Source organism: Oncorhynchus mykiss, chromosome 14 (assembly GCF_057628025.1).
Source record: "Oncorhynchus mykiss isolate SJ-2025 chromosome 14, ASM5762802v1, whole genome shotgun sequence".
Taxonomy (NCBI): Eukaryota; Metazoa; Chordata; class Actinopteri; order Salmoniformes; family Salmonidae; genus Oncorhynchus; species Oncorhynchus mykiss.
In genome coordinates this window covers 10,364,062-10,382,677 of record NC_143035.1, presented here as the reverse complement: position 1 = coordinate 10,382,677, position 18,616 = coordinate 10,364,062, and positions in this window count along the sequence as shown.

Genomic DNA, 18,616 nt, shown 5'->3' with positions numbered 1-18,616 from the left:
CTGAGGACCCCGGGGGTCAAAGGTCAAGCGTTAATCGTCCAGGTCATCATGCAGCATGTCCTTGGTCACCGCCATAACGTGACGTATCCATCTATGGTAATGCTAGTCTGGTGTACACTGGTATACACACCATACTTCCCCTCCTTGGCACACTCCAACACAGTTGGTATGAGGACCCCCGCTCTCCCCCGGCGCAAGTCTTTGGCCACGTCAACATAGCTGGCCGTGAAATACATACTTGGTGATACGGGCACTACTGCTATCCTTACACTGCATCCTCTCTGTAAATGGCACCTCTGTCTTCTGTAATGCGTGTGACCCCAGCCGGGGACTCATCCTTCACCAAGTCTTCGGTGAATACCACGGGCCCCAGGCAGATGGGTCTGGCGTGGGAGGAGAAGAGGATGGGGGTGTGGAGGCGCAGCAGGGCGATATCATGATTGTACAGACTCCGCTGAGAGTCGCAGAGAGGGTGTTTGTACTGCTTCAAAACCTCGTGGTCCTGCTCTGTGCCCTCTTTGGCATAGATGTTATGCTCCCCTGGAGGGGTACAATCAATTAAACAATCTAGTAATCCATCTGTAATCAATCAAAATGTATCAGCCTAGAATTTAAGAGTCCTACACAAAGAACATTTTCTAAAAGTAGTGACGACTTAGCTGAGCTAAAAAAAAAAGATCAAAAACTCTGCAGCAGAGGTAAGTCTGGGTCTTCCTTTCCTGTGGCGCTCCTCATGAGAGACAGTTTCATCATAGGGCTTGGTTTAAGGAAACTCATTAAGGAAAGAAAGCCCACAAATGAACTTTTAACAAGGCACACCTGTTAATTGAAATGCATTCCAGGCCTTATGAAGCTGGTTGAGAGAATGCAAAGAGTGTGCAAAGCTGTCATCAAGGCAAAGGGTGGCTACTTTGAAGAATCTCAAATAGAAAATATATTCAGATTTGTTTAACACTTTTTTTGGGGGGGGTTCATACATAATTGCATGTGTGTTATTTCAAAGTTGTGATGTATTCACTATTCTACAATGTCGAAATAAAGAAAAACACTGGAATGACTAGGTGTGTCAAAACTGATGACTGGTACTGTATGTATACATGCAAATCCCAAGTTAGCAACCACCATCCTTTCTAACACTTGACATCCAGTTCCTCTATACACCAATGTAGTAACATTGTAGTCACACTACTGTTATAACATGTTGCTACACAGTACTTAAGTAAGATTCTGGTAAATGTGGAACCAGATGTGTGAAATATTTTGGTTACATTCAGGTTTAAAGTTGACTCCATTCTGCGGCAGCTTGTAGCCCTCTGCACAGCTACATTGTGCCCCATAGGTGCCACAGAACACATTCTCAGTTATTCACCTTACACTGCCTGGCTGTTACTGTGAAGAGAAACATGCATCATCAACCCACGGCTAAAGATACATGTTAATATGTAATAGGTTCAAATTGTTATGACTGACATCTGGTTTCCCAACAGTGTTATTACAATGTTCATAGGAGAAACGTCCAGGCAAAGATGGCAGAGCGACCTTAACTGTTGTGACCTGGAAAAACTTGCCCTGAACCAAGTGAAACAGAGGACATTCGTCAAGGCCTATGCTCCTTATACGGGCTTGACTCAAGTAAGTGTGCAGTGTGTTTACGACTCTCCTACCTTCCAGTTCATCCCAGAGAAGCCTGGTAGACAGGACGCCTGGTTCAGACTGGGACGACTTACACTGGTCCTCATCTGAGACATAACACTCATCATTATTGACATATTACACAATTGAGATGGCATACCAAGATTCAAAGCGCTAAACGCTACAGTTTGTTACCCACAAAGCACACACCACCCACAGACACACAGCTCTGTATCACCACGACAGTTCATCATTAAGCAAAGGCTTGCCATCATAACCGACCCAAAACTCAATCTGAAAAATCCATACAGAATCTTTAAAATATCATAAGTATCATAACACAATACCGTATTCTAGGACTCCCCCCAACACACACACACACACACACACACACACACACACACACACACACACACACACACACACACACACACATGTCCACACACACTCACTGAGAGAGAGATGGTAAGACTGCAACAGTTGCTGCTGGTGTATAACTGTGAGAGTTGTATACTTATTACTAGTGAGAAACATACTAAAACCATCAGCAGAGAGAGCAGGACTTACCTCCCTAGAACAGCCGGCAGTCCAGCAGCATCACACACCATAGAAGAAATGTGTAAACTTTTGCCATCCCTGTCTGATTCTCTGGTATCACTATATCCCAGTGGAGAGAAAAAAGAACACACTTCTATCATGGACACACGCCCACATTCCAAAGAACAGCAGCATGTTTACTCTTCAACGCCAGAGATACAGAGTAGGTATGCTACTTGCTAGTTTAAAGGCAAAGCTTTGAGGTACTCTGGTGGAAGTTCCCATGTGTGTAAATCATTTTGTAACGGATTGTTTTCAGCTTTTAACTTTTGAGGGCCGTTATTTTTGAATCTCTGTCTTCCTCTAGGTTTGGGATGGAATCAGAAACACACACTTTAGCAGAGAGCTCCACCGTCTACAAAAAAAACCCAACATTCATTTTTGGTAATATGCCACTAGATGGCGCACACGTATATAAAACTGTGTCTACCAATGCTTTGATCGAACATCACATAATTCTCTCTCACCCACGCACACACACACACAGATACAAACACAGCGATGAAATGGCTAAGGCCCAGAGTTTTCACTGATCAGCTCACATGACCAGTACACACTCCTGGTCCTAAGGTTAACCATCGACTCACAACAGGGTAATGCAGCTCTCCTGGGTTCTGTGAGGGTAGCGCGGATTTGGGTTGTACAATTCCACGAGCGTTCAATAAATTCCCTAGTTTTCAATAAATCCTGGTTGGAGGATTCCGGATTTTCCTGCTTATTCCTTTATTCCTTATTGAAAGTTCCTGGAATTTTGCAACCTTAATGCTGATGCAGCGTATTGCTGAGGGTCAGTGTCTGTGGAGCCCCAGTGTCATTATGTGGTCTGGTCTGGAAAATACAAGCCCTGGCCCCATCTCCTTCTCCATGAGTCCCCAGGCTGCTCTGATGGAGTGTTGTATTGACCCAGACCATTTATATTTCATTGAGTCGTTAAAATGCTAAATAATTCACACTTAAGTAATTAACACTGTGTCTTTTTGATGTACAGTCGATTCATCTCATGTCATAAAAATCAAAATACAGTGTTTCGGACTTCATGAGGGAGGTTAGTGTAGTTGAAACATGATGACTTTGTTTTGAGAGCCGTCACAACTCAACACAGCTGCAGCTGATTTTCTGTTCACAACGTTATTCAAATGCTCCTGCATTTATCCATGTAATCGCCTCAGACCTGTGAGAGAGCAGGCATTTCTGGGCCAACGACAGCATTTAAATCAAATGCATAATGTACATTCTCAACAGTGGAAACTCCCTCTGTCCTAGCCGTCTGATTCACAGCCCAGTTGGTCACACTCAGGTGAGTATGAATGGTCTGGGGAGACATCCAAACAAGGCCGTGTAAGATCAGTGGTTCCCAAAAAGGGAACTAGGACCCCTGGGGGTACTTGGCCTATCCAGATGGGGGACTTGAGAAAACTCATGAGACCTTAGGCTTACTGGTGAAATGCACAAGGGGGTACTTCAGTGGTATTCCAGAGCAAAATTCAACTGGTGGTACAGTGACAAAGGTTGGGAACCACTGTGTTAGATGGGACAGCAGGAATGGAGGAGGGGAGGACAGAGAAGTAGTGTGATTTATAAAGCCAGGACATTGATTTTCTTGACTTGCCTCTCTCTGCGTCCAGGGCACAGTTGGGAACTGGTTTCCTGCTCCAATTAGATTGTTCTCTACAATTGGGGATCAGAGCCGGGCCTAGCAGATAATACAAACTGATGCCTGCACAGTGTCATCGATTGTACAGTAGCTCTTGGGGAAAGCAAGGTTGGTTGGGAGGGAGGGAGGGATGGTGTGGCACATTGAGGTCCTGTGTTTATAGATTTCACACACGCACAGCCCTTTCATCTCTTGGTGACTGTCAATACACTCAGAATGCTTTCCAAGGAATTCAACCATGTACAAACATAAGATCAGATAATGCTTGGAGTTTGAATGTTTACACTCTCCTCCAGCTCTGTTTGTCCAATAGATCAAATCAAAAAACGTCATCAAAGTGTATTGATCGGGTACGCAAATCAGTCAAATGTCAAACGAGTACACAAATAATAAATATAATACATAGAAAAAGATGGAAATCAAGAAATGGCGGCACTAATCCAATTAACAACCAAAATATCCCCATAACAGTAATCCGAATGTGTAACTAACAGGTAGTGAGTGTGCATCACCTAGTAGGCGGCTAGTGATGGCTGTTCAACAATCTGATGGCCTGGTGATCAAGCTGTCTCTCGGTTCCGGCTCTGATGCACCTGTACTGTCTCCGTCTGCTAGAAGGTAGTGGTGTAAACAGTCAGCGGCTTGGATGACTGAGGTCCTGAATAATCTTCTTGGCCTTTGACACAGAGTGCTGTAAATGTCCTGGAGGGCAGGCAGCTGGCCACTGGTGATGCGTTGGGCTGACTGCACCACCCTCTGGAGGGCAATGCGGTTGAGGGAGGTGCAGTTGCCGTGCCAGGCGGAGATGCAGCCCCACAGAATGCTCTCAATGGTGCATCTGCAGAGGTTTGTGAGGGTCTTAAGAGCCATGATGAATTTCTTCAGCCACCTGAGGCGCTGTAGAGGCGCTGTTGTGTTTTCTTCACCTTGATGTGGGGACGATTTCAGTTCCTCAGTGATGTGCACACTGAGGAACTTTAAGCTTTTGACCCTCTCCACTGCAGCTCCTTCAATGATATGGGCGTGCTCACTCTTCTGTCTCCTGTAGTCCATGACCAGCTCCTTTGTTTTGTTGACATTGAGGGAGAGGTTATTTTCCTACCACCCCTCTGCCAGGGCTCTAACTTCATTGCCTCATCATTGTTGGTAATCAGGCCTACCACAGTCTTGTTGTCAGCAAATCAGCCCGACCACTGTTGTGTCGTCAACAAACTTGATGATTTGAGGTGGTGTCGTGCGTGGCCACGTAGTCATAGGTGAACAGAATATAGAAGAGGGTTCTGAGCACACAACCCTGGGGGGCACACTTGTTGGGGATCAGCGTGGAGGAGGTGTTGTTGCCTTCCCTCACCAACTGGGATCGGCCCATTGGGAAATGTAAGACCCAGTTGCACAGGAAGTAGTTCAAACCTCAGGTCCTGAGCTTAGTGATGAGCTTAGTGATGAGCTTGGAGGGCACCATGGTGTTGAAAGCTGAGATAGGTATAGGTATCGCATAGGTATTCCTCTTATCCAGGGGGGAAAAGGCAGTGTGCAGTGCACTGCAGTGCTCTGTGTTTTCCTTGAAGCGGGTGAGGTAGGGAGGTAGGCATCTGTGTCTGGTATTCCTTTTATAATCCATGATTGTCTGAAATCCCTGCCACATGTCTGAGCTGTTGAATTACAACACCACTTTGTCCCTGTGTTGTCTTTTTGCCGCTTCGATTATCTTGCTTAGGTTATAGTTGTTCTGTTTGTACTCATCCATGTTTCCAGTCACTTTTCCCTTGTGGTGGTTTGCTCTTTCAGTTTTGAGAAAATGCTGACATGTTCTAAATGTCACTGTAGGAACAACATCCTCTATGCACATCCTGATGAACCCAGAGACAGTCCGTGTCTTCATTGATGTTACGTCCAAAGGCGGCCCCTAACATATTCCAGTCCGCGTGTTCAAAACAGTCCTGTAGCATGCATTCCGATTGGTCAGACCAGCGATGAACAGACCTTACCACGGGTGCTTCCTGTTTTCATTTCTGCATGTAGGTGGGGAGAAGCAGAATGGAGGCATGATCTGACTTGCCAAAGGGGGGCCAAGTAGGGCTTTGTATCGGAATGGAGACTAAAAATGGTCTAACGTATTTTTCCCACGAGTGTGGCAAGAGATTTGTTGGTGGTATTTCGGGAGAATTTTCCTTAAATTTCCTTTTGATAATGCCAATGAATGTGGCCTCTCTGCTGTTCCCAATTTGATCAATGTCCCGTGTAATTCCTTGAGTGCCAGCGTGGTGTTGTCTTGTGGAGGGATGTACACAGCCGTCATACAAACACCTGAGAATTCTATCGGGAGACAATGGGGTCGGCATTTGATCGTGAGGTATTCCAGGTCAGAGGAACAGAAATTATTAAGGGTTTATACAGTCCTACAATCACACCATAAGTTGTTGTTCATGAAACATACTCCTCTGCCTTTATTTTTGCCTGCACGTGCAATGTATGGAAAACCCCCTAGGTTGTATAGCCTGGTCAAGCACCTCCCCTCATCAGCCAGAGTCTCTGTAAGGCAGATTACCTTAGTCTTTCGTATCTCTCTGGAGGGAAATCTCAACTAAAATGGTGCCGGAAAAAATGGCAGCAGTTTTACGGGCGCTCAAACAATTGTGCTATTATGTGGGTTTTTTTGCGTTATTTTGTACATAATGTTTCTGCAACCGTATCTTACGGCAGAAAATAACTTCTGGATATCAGCTAATACAGGGCTAAGATTGATTCATATTACACCGGCTCTGATGCTTGTCCGACGTGGCAGGGCGTTGTTACTGTATTTTAACCAGTTATGCATTAGGGGGCGCTCTTTTAATTTTTGGATAATAAAACGTTCCTGTTTTAAACAAGATATTTTGTCACGAAAAGATGCTCGACTATGCATATAATTGGCAGCTTTGGAAAAAAAGCACACTGACGTTTCCAAAACTGCAAAGATATTGTCTGTGAGTGCCACAGAACTAATGCTACAGGTGAAACCAAGATGAAATTTCATACAGGAAGTACCCCAGATTTTGAATGCGCTGTGTTCCAATGTCTCCTTATATGGCTGTGAATGCGCCGGGAATGAACCTACACTTTCTGTCGTTTCCCCAAGGTGTCTGCAGCATTGTGACGTATTTGTAGGCTAATCATTGGAAGATTGACCATAAGAGACTACATTTACCAGGTGCCCGCATGGTGTCCTCCGTCGAAATTATTGCGTAATCTCCAGCTGCGTGCATTTTTCCATTTGGTTCAGAGGACAAACCAAACTGCCAGGAATGATTTATCATCGAATAGATATGTGAAAAACACCTTGAGGATTGATTATAAACAACGTTTGCCATGTTTCTGTCGATATTATGGAGTTAATTTGGAAAAAAATTTGGCTTTGTAATGACTGAATTTTCGGGGTTTTTTCTTAGCCAAACGTGATGAACAAAACGGAGCGATTTCTCCTACACAAATAATCTTTTTGGAAAAACTGAACATTTGCTATCTAACTGGGAGTCTCCTCATTGAAAACATCCAAAGTTCTGTATGTTTATATACAATAACATGATGTCATTTCAATGCTTCTAGACCTAGAATTAATTGAGTTTAAAAGTTAATTCCAACTCACTAACACACTCACAGGTCACACAACATAACTGAATTAACTCTTGAACCCTCACCATTATCGATCACCACTTAGCTGACAGTTCTAATTAACCTTTCTGATCTCCCCATCCCGGATCCGGGATCGTGAATACAGACTCAAGCTCATTACCATAATGCAACGTTAACTATTCATGAAAATCGCAAATTAAATGAAATAAATATGCCATCTCTCAAGCTTAGCCTTTTGTAAACAACACTGTCATCTCAGATTTTCAAAATATGCTTCTCAACCATAGGAAAACAATAATTTGTGTAAAAGTAGCTAGCTAGCGTAGCATTTAGCGTTAGCATTAGCGTTAGCATCCAGCACGCAACATTTCAACAAAAACATAAAAGCCTTCAAATAAAATAATTTACCTTTGAAGAACTTCTGATGTTTTCAATGAGGAGACTCTCAGTTAGATAGCAGATGCTCAGTTCTTCCAAAAAGATTCTTTGTGTATTAGAAATAGCTCCGTTTTGTACATCACATTTGGCTACCAAAAAAACCCGAAAATTCAGTCCTCAAAACGCGAACTTTTTTCCAAATTAACTCCATAATATCGACTGAAAACATGGCAAACGTTGTTTAGAATCAATCCTCAAGGTGTTTTTCACATATCTCTTCGATGATATATCGTTCGTGGAAGTGTGCTTTCTCTCCTGAATCCCAGGAGAAAATGCCCGCACCTGAAGATTACGCACAAATTTAGACAAAGGACACCGGGCGGACCCCTGGAAAATGTAGTCTCTTATGGCCAATCTTCCAATGATATGCCTACAAATACGTCACAATGCTGCCGACATCTTGGGGAAACGGCAGAAGGTCTAAGCTTATTCCTGTCGCATTCACAGCCATATAAGGAGACATTAGAAAACAGAGCTTCAGAAATTCTGCTCATTTCCTGTTTGACGTATCATCTTGGTTTCGCCTGTAGAATGAGTTCTGGGGCACTTACAGACAAAATCTTTGCAGATTCTGAAACTTCAGAGTGTTTTCTTTCCAAAACTGTCAAGAATATGCATAGTCGAGCATCTTTTCGTGACAAAATATCGTGCTTAAAACGGGAACGTTTTTTATCCAAAAATGAAATAGCGCCCCTAGAGATGCAACTGGTTTTAACAGAACACCTAGGAATGCACTCACTGCCTTATCTAAAACACCCCAGAGCTCAGTTTCGTCGGTTCAACCATAGGGTCGTTAACCTAACCCACTCCTCTCCAGACTAGTTTGGAATGGTGTTCGTTATGTTTAATTACTCCTTGTTCATGCCACATAATCCCTTCTTATGAACTCATATTGTTAATCAGATATAATAAAACAGAGTATAAGTTTACTTAGTTACAGTTCTATTTAAAATTAGGATATTGTTTAGTCATTTATTCATAATATTCCTAACAGGCTTGCAAACCATTACAGACTACAAAGGGAAGCACAGCCGCGAGCTGCCCAGTGACACGAGCCTACCAGATGAGCTAAATCACTTCTATGCACACTTAAAGGGAAGCAACACTGCGGCATGCATGAGAGCATCAGCTGTTCCGGACGACTGTGTGATCACAATCTCCACAGCAGCCGTGAGTAAGACCTTTAAACAGGTTAACATACACAAGGCTGCAGGGCCAGACGGATTACCAGGACGTGTGCTCCGGGCAGGTGTCTTCACTGACATTTTCAACATGTCCCTGACTGAGTCTGTAATACCAACATGTTTCAAGTAGACCACCATAGTCCCTGTGCCCATGAACACAAAGGCAACCTGCCTAAATGACTACAGACCCGTAGCACTCACGTCCGTAGCCATGAAGTGCTTTGAAAGGCTGGTTATGGCTCACATCAACACCATTATCCTAGAAACCCTAGACCCACTCCAATTTGCATACTGCCCCAACAGATCCACAGATGATGCAATCTCTATTGCACTCCACACTGCCATTTCCCACCTGGACAAAAGGAACACCTATGTGAGAATGCTATTCATTGACTACAGCTCAGCGTTCAACACCATAGTGCCCTCAAAGCTCATCACTAAGCTAAGGACCCTGGGACTAATCACCTCCCTCTGCAACTGGATCCTGGACTTCCTGACGGGCCTCCCCCAGGTGGTGAGGGTAGGTAGCAACACATCTGCCACGCTGATCCTCAACACTGGAGCTCCACAGGGGTGCGTGCTCAGTCTCCTCCTGTACACCCTGTTCACCCACGACTGTATGGCCATGCACGACTCCAACACCATTATTACGTTTGCAGATGACACAACAGTGGTAGGCCTGATCACCGACAACGACGAGACAGCCTACAGGGAGGAGGTCAGAGACCTGGCCGGGTGGTGCCAGAATAACAACCTATCCCTCAACGTAACCAAGACTAAGGAGGTGATTGTGGACTACAGGAAAAGGAGCACTGAGCATGTTCCCATTCTCATCGACTGGGCTATCGTGGAGCAGGTTGAGAGCATCAAGTTCCTTGGTGTCCACATCAACAACAAACTAGAATGGTCCAAACACACCAAGACAGTCGTGAAGAGGGCACACAGTACAACAATCACACGCCATAAGGAAGAGGGCATACAGTCCTACAATCACACCATAAGTTGTTGTTCATGAAACATACTCCTCCGCCTTTATTTTCTTCCTGTAAGTAATTTTTGCCTGTATGTGCAATGTATGGAAACCCCCCCTAGGCTGTACTGTTACTTTTTTGCCTCCAACCCAACCCCTCTTTTACACTGCTGCTACTCTCTCTTTATCTTATATGCATAGTCCCTTTAACTATACATTCATGTACATACTACCTCAATTGGCCCGACCAACCAGTGCTCCCGCACATTGGCTAACCGGGCTATCTGCATTGTGTCCCACCACCTGTTAACCCCTCTTTTTTACGCTACTGCTACTCTCTGTTCATCATATATGCATAGTCACTTTAACCATACCTACATGCACATACTACCTCGATAAGCCTGAGTAACCGGTGCCAGTATAGAGCCTTGCTGCTGTTATTTTCAAATGTCTTTTTACTGTTTTATTTCTTTACTTACCTACACACACACACACACACACCTTTTTTTCACACTATTGGTTAGAGCCTGTAATCAAGCATTTCACTGTTGTATTCAGCGCACGTGACAAATAAATACAATTTTATTTGAAATCTGCTCTCTGAGCTCGCAAAGTTTATTGTCCAGACACTGTAAATTAGCAAGTAATATACTTGGAAGCAGAGGGTGGTTTGCCATTTTCCTTGTTTAGATTGGAATGCCAGCTCGCATTCACGTTCTTTAGTGGCTTCTTTTGGGAAAATTGGCTCCAATGATGAATGAAACTGCTTCAGGTAATCCAGACTGCTTCAGGTAATCCAAGGATCCAGCTCCTGAAAACCAAATTTGTGGTGATTAATCTCCATTCTGATTGTCCAGAAGTTCTTGTCGGTCATAGGAAATAATACTAGAAACTTTCTGAGCAAATAAAGTAGAAAATAACACAATAATAAACAAAAGACTGCAATGTTGGCTGGGAGCAAGCAACAGGGCGACCATCATCCATGCCATCTTGTTCTTCCACCATCTTGTTCTTAGATCTAAAATAGTGACCAAAGCCAAGGGACTAAATTACAAGTAACATCAATGAGTATTAATTGTGTTTAATTGCATTTCCTTAGTTCAATTATCAGTATCTGATCAGTAACTGAGTACCACCACCAGGGGGAGAACTAAAGACTGTTCCTGTCAGAGGCGGCAGTCTGTCTAGGTGAAATCTCAATTGCATACTCCTCGCATCCTCTTTCCTCGCCTCCTTCTCAAAACCCATTGGAAGATAAGGTCCGAGGTGAGGGACCTCTGGCGCTCTCATCCTATGGGTTTTGAGAAGGCGAGGAGGAGAGAGAGAAGAGTGCATTTGAGATCTTCCGTTGCAGTGTCTACCCTCCTATCGAGCCAAATCACCCAGGAGAGGGGAACCGACTTGGGGAAGCCAGGAGTCATGGGTTGGAGACCATTGGTACTTGCCCGCGAAGCAGCAAGAGGAACTGCCCCTCCCTACCTTCAGACTATGCTCAAACCCTACACGCCAACCCTACCTCTTCAAAGAGTATCTTAAATAATCCCACAGCACCCCGAGCAACTGCTAAATGATTCAAATGTCAATGTAAAGTGTCGGTGCCTCGGCTGTCCTGTACAATCCAATATGTTTGCCGTTTGCTCTGTGTCGATTAGAGTATAGACTTCTGAAACTGAATTACGCTTCTCAAGGCTCCTCTCCAGACTCTCTGTTCAGTGTAAAGGTCTTAGCAGCAAAGCTCTGCCAAACCTATCACTTTGTCTGTCTGGGAGTAACTTCTCCCCTCTGTAAATCCTCTCCCCGAGTCCTCAAAGCGCCCACATCTCTCTTTGTGTTAAAGTATTAACCTGAGCAGGCTCTGTATCTGAGGTACTGCTTCCATCTTACAATCTCATTCATACCATAGAATTATGTATGATTTCTAAACATGACTTATCTGTCCTCATCTGACTGGTGTAGGAGGAATCAGAGCTTTGTGTTGGTGCCAAAGTAATGGACTTGAGGGCAAGAGGAACCATTTTTATTTCAAAGAGTTGAACGTGTTGACATTGGACAAGGGTGGCATTTGATGGCTTTCTGGTTGAATAGGACAGATAATCCCTGGGGGGGAAATGACCAGGACTTAACATTAGGGACATCTCTGATTCATAATACCTGACATTGCTCTGCCTGGGGCTCTTAAAATATAGTAATTCACAAGCATACAGCCTATTTAGGTTAGTTTCCACTGCTGATCCTCCATCCTCCTCAGCAAGACAGACAGGCCTTACATAATCAGCACAGGAGGACAGTCAAGATGACAAGGTTATGCCTGTCAGTGTGCATTATAGCAAATGTCTGAGTGGGGAGAGTACTCTGCTGTGCTGTGCTTCTTCGTGATTAGATCAGATTTTTCTGATCTAATCAATGCCAAGAGTGTCCAAAGCTGTCATCAAGGCAAAGGGTGGCTACTTAAAAAATATATTTTGATTTGTTTAACACTTTTCTTTTGGTTACATGATTTCATATGTGTTATTTCATCGTTTTGATGTTACAAAGCATGTAGAGGTCTGTAATTTTTATCATAGGTACACTTCAACTGTGAGAGATGGAATCTCAAACAAAAATCCAGAAAATCACATTGTATGATTTTTAAGTAATTAATTTACATTTTATTGCGTGACATAAGTATTCGATACATCAGAAAAGCAGAACTTAATATTTGGTACAGAAACCTTTGTTTGCAATTACAGAGATCATACGTTTCCTGTAGTTCTTGACCAGGTTTGCACACACTGCAGCAGGGATTTTGGCCCACTCCTCCATACAGACCTTCTCCAGATCCTTCAGGATTCGGGGCTGTCGCTGGGCAATACGGACTTTCAGCTCCCTCCAAAGATTTTCTATTCGGTTCAGGTCTGGAGACTGGCTAGGCCACTCCAGGACCTTGAGATGCTTCTTACGGAGCCACTCCTTAGTTGCCCTGGCTGTGTCTTTTGGGTCGTTGTCACGACCCATCTTCAATGCTCTTGCTGAGGGAAGGTGGTTGTTGGCCAAGATCTCGCGATACATGGCCCCATCCATCCTCCCCTCAATACGGTGCAGTCGTCCTGTCCCCTTTGCAGAAGAGCATCCCCAAAGAATGATGTTTCCACCTCCATGCTTCACGGTTGGGATGTTGTTCTTGGGGTTGTACTCATCCTTCTTCTTCCTCCAAACACGGCGAGTGGAGTTTAGACCAAAAAGCTCTATTTTTGTCTCATCAGACCACATGACCTTCTCCCATTCCTCCTCTGGATCATCCAGATGGTCACTGGCAAACTTCAGACGGGCCTGGACATGCGCTGGCTTAAGCAGGGAGACCTTGCGTGCGCTGCAGGATTTTAATCCCTGACGGTGTAGTGTATTACTAATGGTTTTCTTTGAGACTGTGGTCCCAGATCTCCTCAGGTCATTGACCAGGTCCTGCCGTGTAGTTCTGGGCTGATCCCTCACCTTCCTCAAGATCATTGATGCCCCACGAGGTGAGATCTTGCATGGAGCCCCAGACCGAGGGTGATTGACCGTCATCTTGAACTTCTTCCATTTTCAAATAATTGCGCCAACGGTTGTTGCCTTCTCACCAAGCTGCTTGCCTATTGTCCTGTAGCCCATCCCAGCCTTGTGCAGGTCTACAATTGTATCCCTGATGCCCTTACACAGCTCTCTGGTCTTGGTCATTGTGTAGAGGTTGGAGTCTGTTTGATTGAGTGTGTGGACATGTGTCTTTTATACAGGTAACGAGTTCAAACAGGTGTAGTTAATACAGGTAATGAGTGGAGAACAGGAGGGCTTCTTAAAGAAAAACTAACAGGTCTGTGAGAGCCGGAATTCTTACTGGTTGATAGGTGATCAAATACTTAAGTCATGCAATAAAATGCTAATTAATTACTTAAAAATCATACAATGTGATTTTCTGGATTTTTGTTTTAGATTCCGTCTCTCACAGTTTGAAGTGTACCTATGATAAAATGACAGACCTCTCCATGCTTTGTAAGTAGGAAAACCTGCAAAATCGGCAGTGTATCAAATACTTGTTCTCCCCACTGTGTGTGTGTGTATATAAATATATATATATATATATATATATATAAAGAAACGTCCTCTCACTGTCAACTGCGTTTATTTTCAGCAAACTTAACATGTGTAAATATTTGTATGAAAATAACAAGATTCAACAACTGAGACATAAATTGAACAAGTTCCACAGACATGTGACTAACAGAAGTGGGATAATGTGTCCCTGAACAAAGGGGGGTCAAAATCAAAAGTAACAGTCAGTATCTGTTGTGGCCACCAGACACATTTAAGTGCAGCAGTAATTCTCCTCCTCATGGACTGCAGCAGATTTGCCAGTTCTTGCTGTGAGATGTTATCCCACTCTTCCACCAAGGCACCTGCAAGTTCCCAAACATTTCTGGGGGGAATGGCCTTAGCCCTCACCCTCCGATCCAACAGGTCCCAGACATGCTCAATTGGATTGAGATCCGGGCTCATCTCTGGCCATGGTAGAACACTGACATTCCTGTCTTGAAGGAAATCGCGCACAGAACGAGCAATATGGCTGGTGTCATTGTCATGCTGGAGGGTCATGTGAGGATAAGCCTGCAGGAAGGTTACCACATTATATTTATTTATTTATTTATTTATTTCACCTTCATTTAACCAGGTAGGCTAGTTGAGAACAAGTTCTCATTTACAACTGCGACCTGGCCAAGATGAAGCATAGCAGTTTGACACACACAACAATACATAAACATACATAAACATACACAACAATACATAAACATACACATACATAAACAACTACATAAACATACACATACATAAACATACACAACAATACATAAACATACACATACATAAACATAAACATAAACAACAATACATAAACATACACATACATAAACAAACAACAATACATAAACATACACATACATAAACATAAACATAAACAACAATACATAAACATACACATACATAAACATAAACAACAATACATAAACATACACATACATAAACATAAACAACAATACATAAACATACATAAACATACACAACAATACATAAACATACACATACATAAACATACACAACAATACATAAACATACACATACATAAACATAAACATAAACAACAATACATAAACATACACATACATAAACATAAACAACAATACATAAACATACACATACATAAACATAAACAACAATACATAAACATACACATACATAAACATAAACAACAATACATAAACATACACATACATAAACATACAGTCAATATTACAGTAGGAAAAAAAGAAGAGGAGGATGCCTTCCCTGTAACGCACAGCGTTGAGATTTCCTGCAATGACAACAAGCTCAGTCTGATGATGCTGTGACACACTGCCCCAGACACGGACCTTCCACCTTCAAATCGATCCTGCTCCTGAGTACAGGCCTCGGTGTAACGCTCATTCCTTCAACGATAAACGTGAATCCGACCATCACCCATGGTGACACACAACTGTGACTCATCAGTGAAGAGCACTTTTCGCCAGTCCTGTCTGGTCCAGCGACGGTGGGTTTGTGCCCATTGGCGACGTTGTTGCCAGCGATGTCTAGTGAGGATCTGCCTTACAAGAGGCCTACAAGCCCTCAGTCCAGCCTCTCTCAGCCTATTGCGGACAGTCTGAACACTGATGGAGGGATTGTGCATTCCTGGTGTAACTCGGGCAGTTTTTATTGCCATCCTGTACCTGTCCCGCAGATGTGATGTTCGGATGTACCGATCCTGTGTAGGTGTTGTTACACGTGGTCTGCCACTGTGAGGAAGATCAGTTCAATCAGCTGTCTGTCCTGTCTCCCTGTAGCGCTGTCTTAGGCGTCTCACAGTACGGACATTGTAATTTATTTCCCTGGCCACATCTGCAGTCCTAATGCCTCCTTGCAGCATGCCTAAGGCACGTTCACACAGGGACCCTGGGCATCTTTCTTTTGGTGTTTTTCAGAGTCAGTAGAAAGGCCTCGTTAGTGTCCTAAGTTTTCAGAACTGTGACCTTAATTGCCTACAGTCTGTAAGCTGTTAGTGTCTTAACGACCATTCCACAGGTGCATGTTCATTAATTGTTCATGGTTCATTGAACAAGCATGGGAAACAGTGTTTAAACCCTTTACAATGAAGATATGTGAAGTTATTTGGATTTTTACGAATTATCTTTGAAAGACAGGGTCCTGAAAACGGGATATTTCTTTTTTTGCTGAGTTTATATATATATATATATATATATATATATATATATAGACACACACACACACACACATTTACAACTGTAACAATGATTCATGTCCATTAGGGGGGTGCAGGAGGGGGACAGTGTGAGCAAGTAGCTGCTATAGCACACTATAGAGCCTTGCGGTCAGCGGCGGTGGAGTTGCCAAGCTAGCCCGTGATGCAGCCCAAAGGTATGCTCTCGATGGTGCTCCTGTAGAACACTGTGAGGGCCCTCAGGAACTGGCCAAATTTGAAGAGGTTGAAGAGTTGCTGTTGTGCCTTCTTCACCATGGTGTCTGTGTGTTTTGACCATTTCACCTACTCTGAGATGTGCACACCATAGTATGTGAGTAGAGCTGGAAGGAGCAAGGAGAAGAGCTCGCCCAATTTGACTGGAGCAAGGAGCCAGTTTCAAAAAGGCTGGTGCTTCGGCTTTCTCGCCTGCTCCAGTTGCCCTCCAGGAGCGCTCACTTCACGAGCTCAGGGCATGCCCGGCCCAGAATGCATTTGTAGGCTACTTCTATGCTGCTATAGCCCCTTGCTTTAGCTACTGTCATGGAGGACGCTAAATATCTTCATCAAGAAACGAATAAATCAGTGTGCCTTACAAAGATGAGGACCAAGAGCGGGAGTGCAGTTCTGTACTGTAGTGTCCACAACAAAATAATCATTGTGGAATATGAAAAAACACGAATCCCGAAAGCATGATGGTGTTCTTAGCACGTGCACATGCAAACAAAAAAGGAATGAGATGGGTAGCTAGCTGTGTCATTTTAGCGAAGTCTTTATAAACTAAAAATCTGATCTCTTAAAGGTTTCATTCATTTTTGTACTATTGTCTATACAATAAGCTATCATTAATTTTGGCCCAACAGGCCTGACATTTTATCTCTTTCATGGAGCTTGCTGTTTTGATAGGGTTATTTTTCCTAAAAGCCTTTATGCCTACCTATTGAAAAATAAAAATCAACTCCACATCCATGCCCAGCCTGGCAAGAGTGGCCCAAAGGGTGTTTAGCATCCCCAGTGGCTCTGCAAGTGTGGAGAGGATATTCTCCACTGCTGGCCTGCTCCCCATCACATGAGCCTGAAGCCATAGACTCTGGCCAAATGTTTAAAAGTGAATTCAAAGGCACTGTAGACTAAGCTAATAAGGTATTTTTCATTGAATTGTTATTGAATTCTAAGTGAGTCACAACCTATATGCACAATTTATAGAATACACTGTAATGATTTATTAATACAACAAAATGCTGTTTAAATTTTGAGTGCTTAATGTCCCTGCCAGCCTAGTGTCAAACTTGCAAATGCTTCCCAATTTATTTATTTGTAGGCTATAGCCTTGAAATAATAGGCTTAGAAATATGTAGCCTATTTGAAATAAGCACTTCTTACAGTCACCTTTTCATGTTGTTTATTAAAATACTTTTGATTCAAATCATATGGTTTGGTTTCAATACTTTAATAGGTCCAAGTAGTCACAAAAATAGATTGGTCTTGGTTAAATTGTGATTTTAATGAATGAAGCAAATTTTGAGTATCAGTTTTTTATTTTTGTGAGTGAGGAGAGTTTTTTTAGGAGAGGTTTTTAGCAGAGCGGTTGGAAAGGAAGTGGAGCCTCTCTGTGAGCTTGCGCACCAGCGGGATTTTCTGAACTTTTTGACCGCCTCCCTTGCGGCCAGTTGATGAGGATGGGGGTGTGCTCAGCCTAATTCCTTCTGAAGTCCAAAATCTGCTCTTTTGTTTTGCGGATGTTGAGGGAGCAGCTGTTTACCAGGCGCCACACCATCCGAATGCATACCCCCTCTCTGTAGGCCGTCTCGTCGTTGTTGGTAATCAGTAATCAGGCCCAATACTGTTGTGTCATAAGTAAACTTGATGATGGAGTTGGAACTGTGTGAGACCACCCAGTCATGGGAATACTTGAAGTACAGGAGGGGACTGAGGACACACCCTTGTGGGGCCCCCATGTTGAGGATCAGTGTGGAGGAGGTAATGTTGCCTTCCTTCACCACCTGGAGGTCCAGGGACCAGTTGCATGGGGGGGGGGGGGGTTCAGTCCCAGGGCCGTGAGCTTTGTGGTGAGCTTAGAGGGCACTATGTTATTGAAGGCAGACGTGTAGTCAATGAACAGGATCTGTCAGGGAGGTAGGTGAATTGGAGAGGGTCGAGTGTGTCAAGGAGGGAGGAGGTGATGTGGTATTTGACTAGCTTCTTGAAGCACTTCATGATAATGGAAGTGTGTGCTAGGTGTCGGT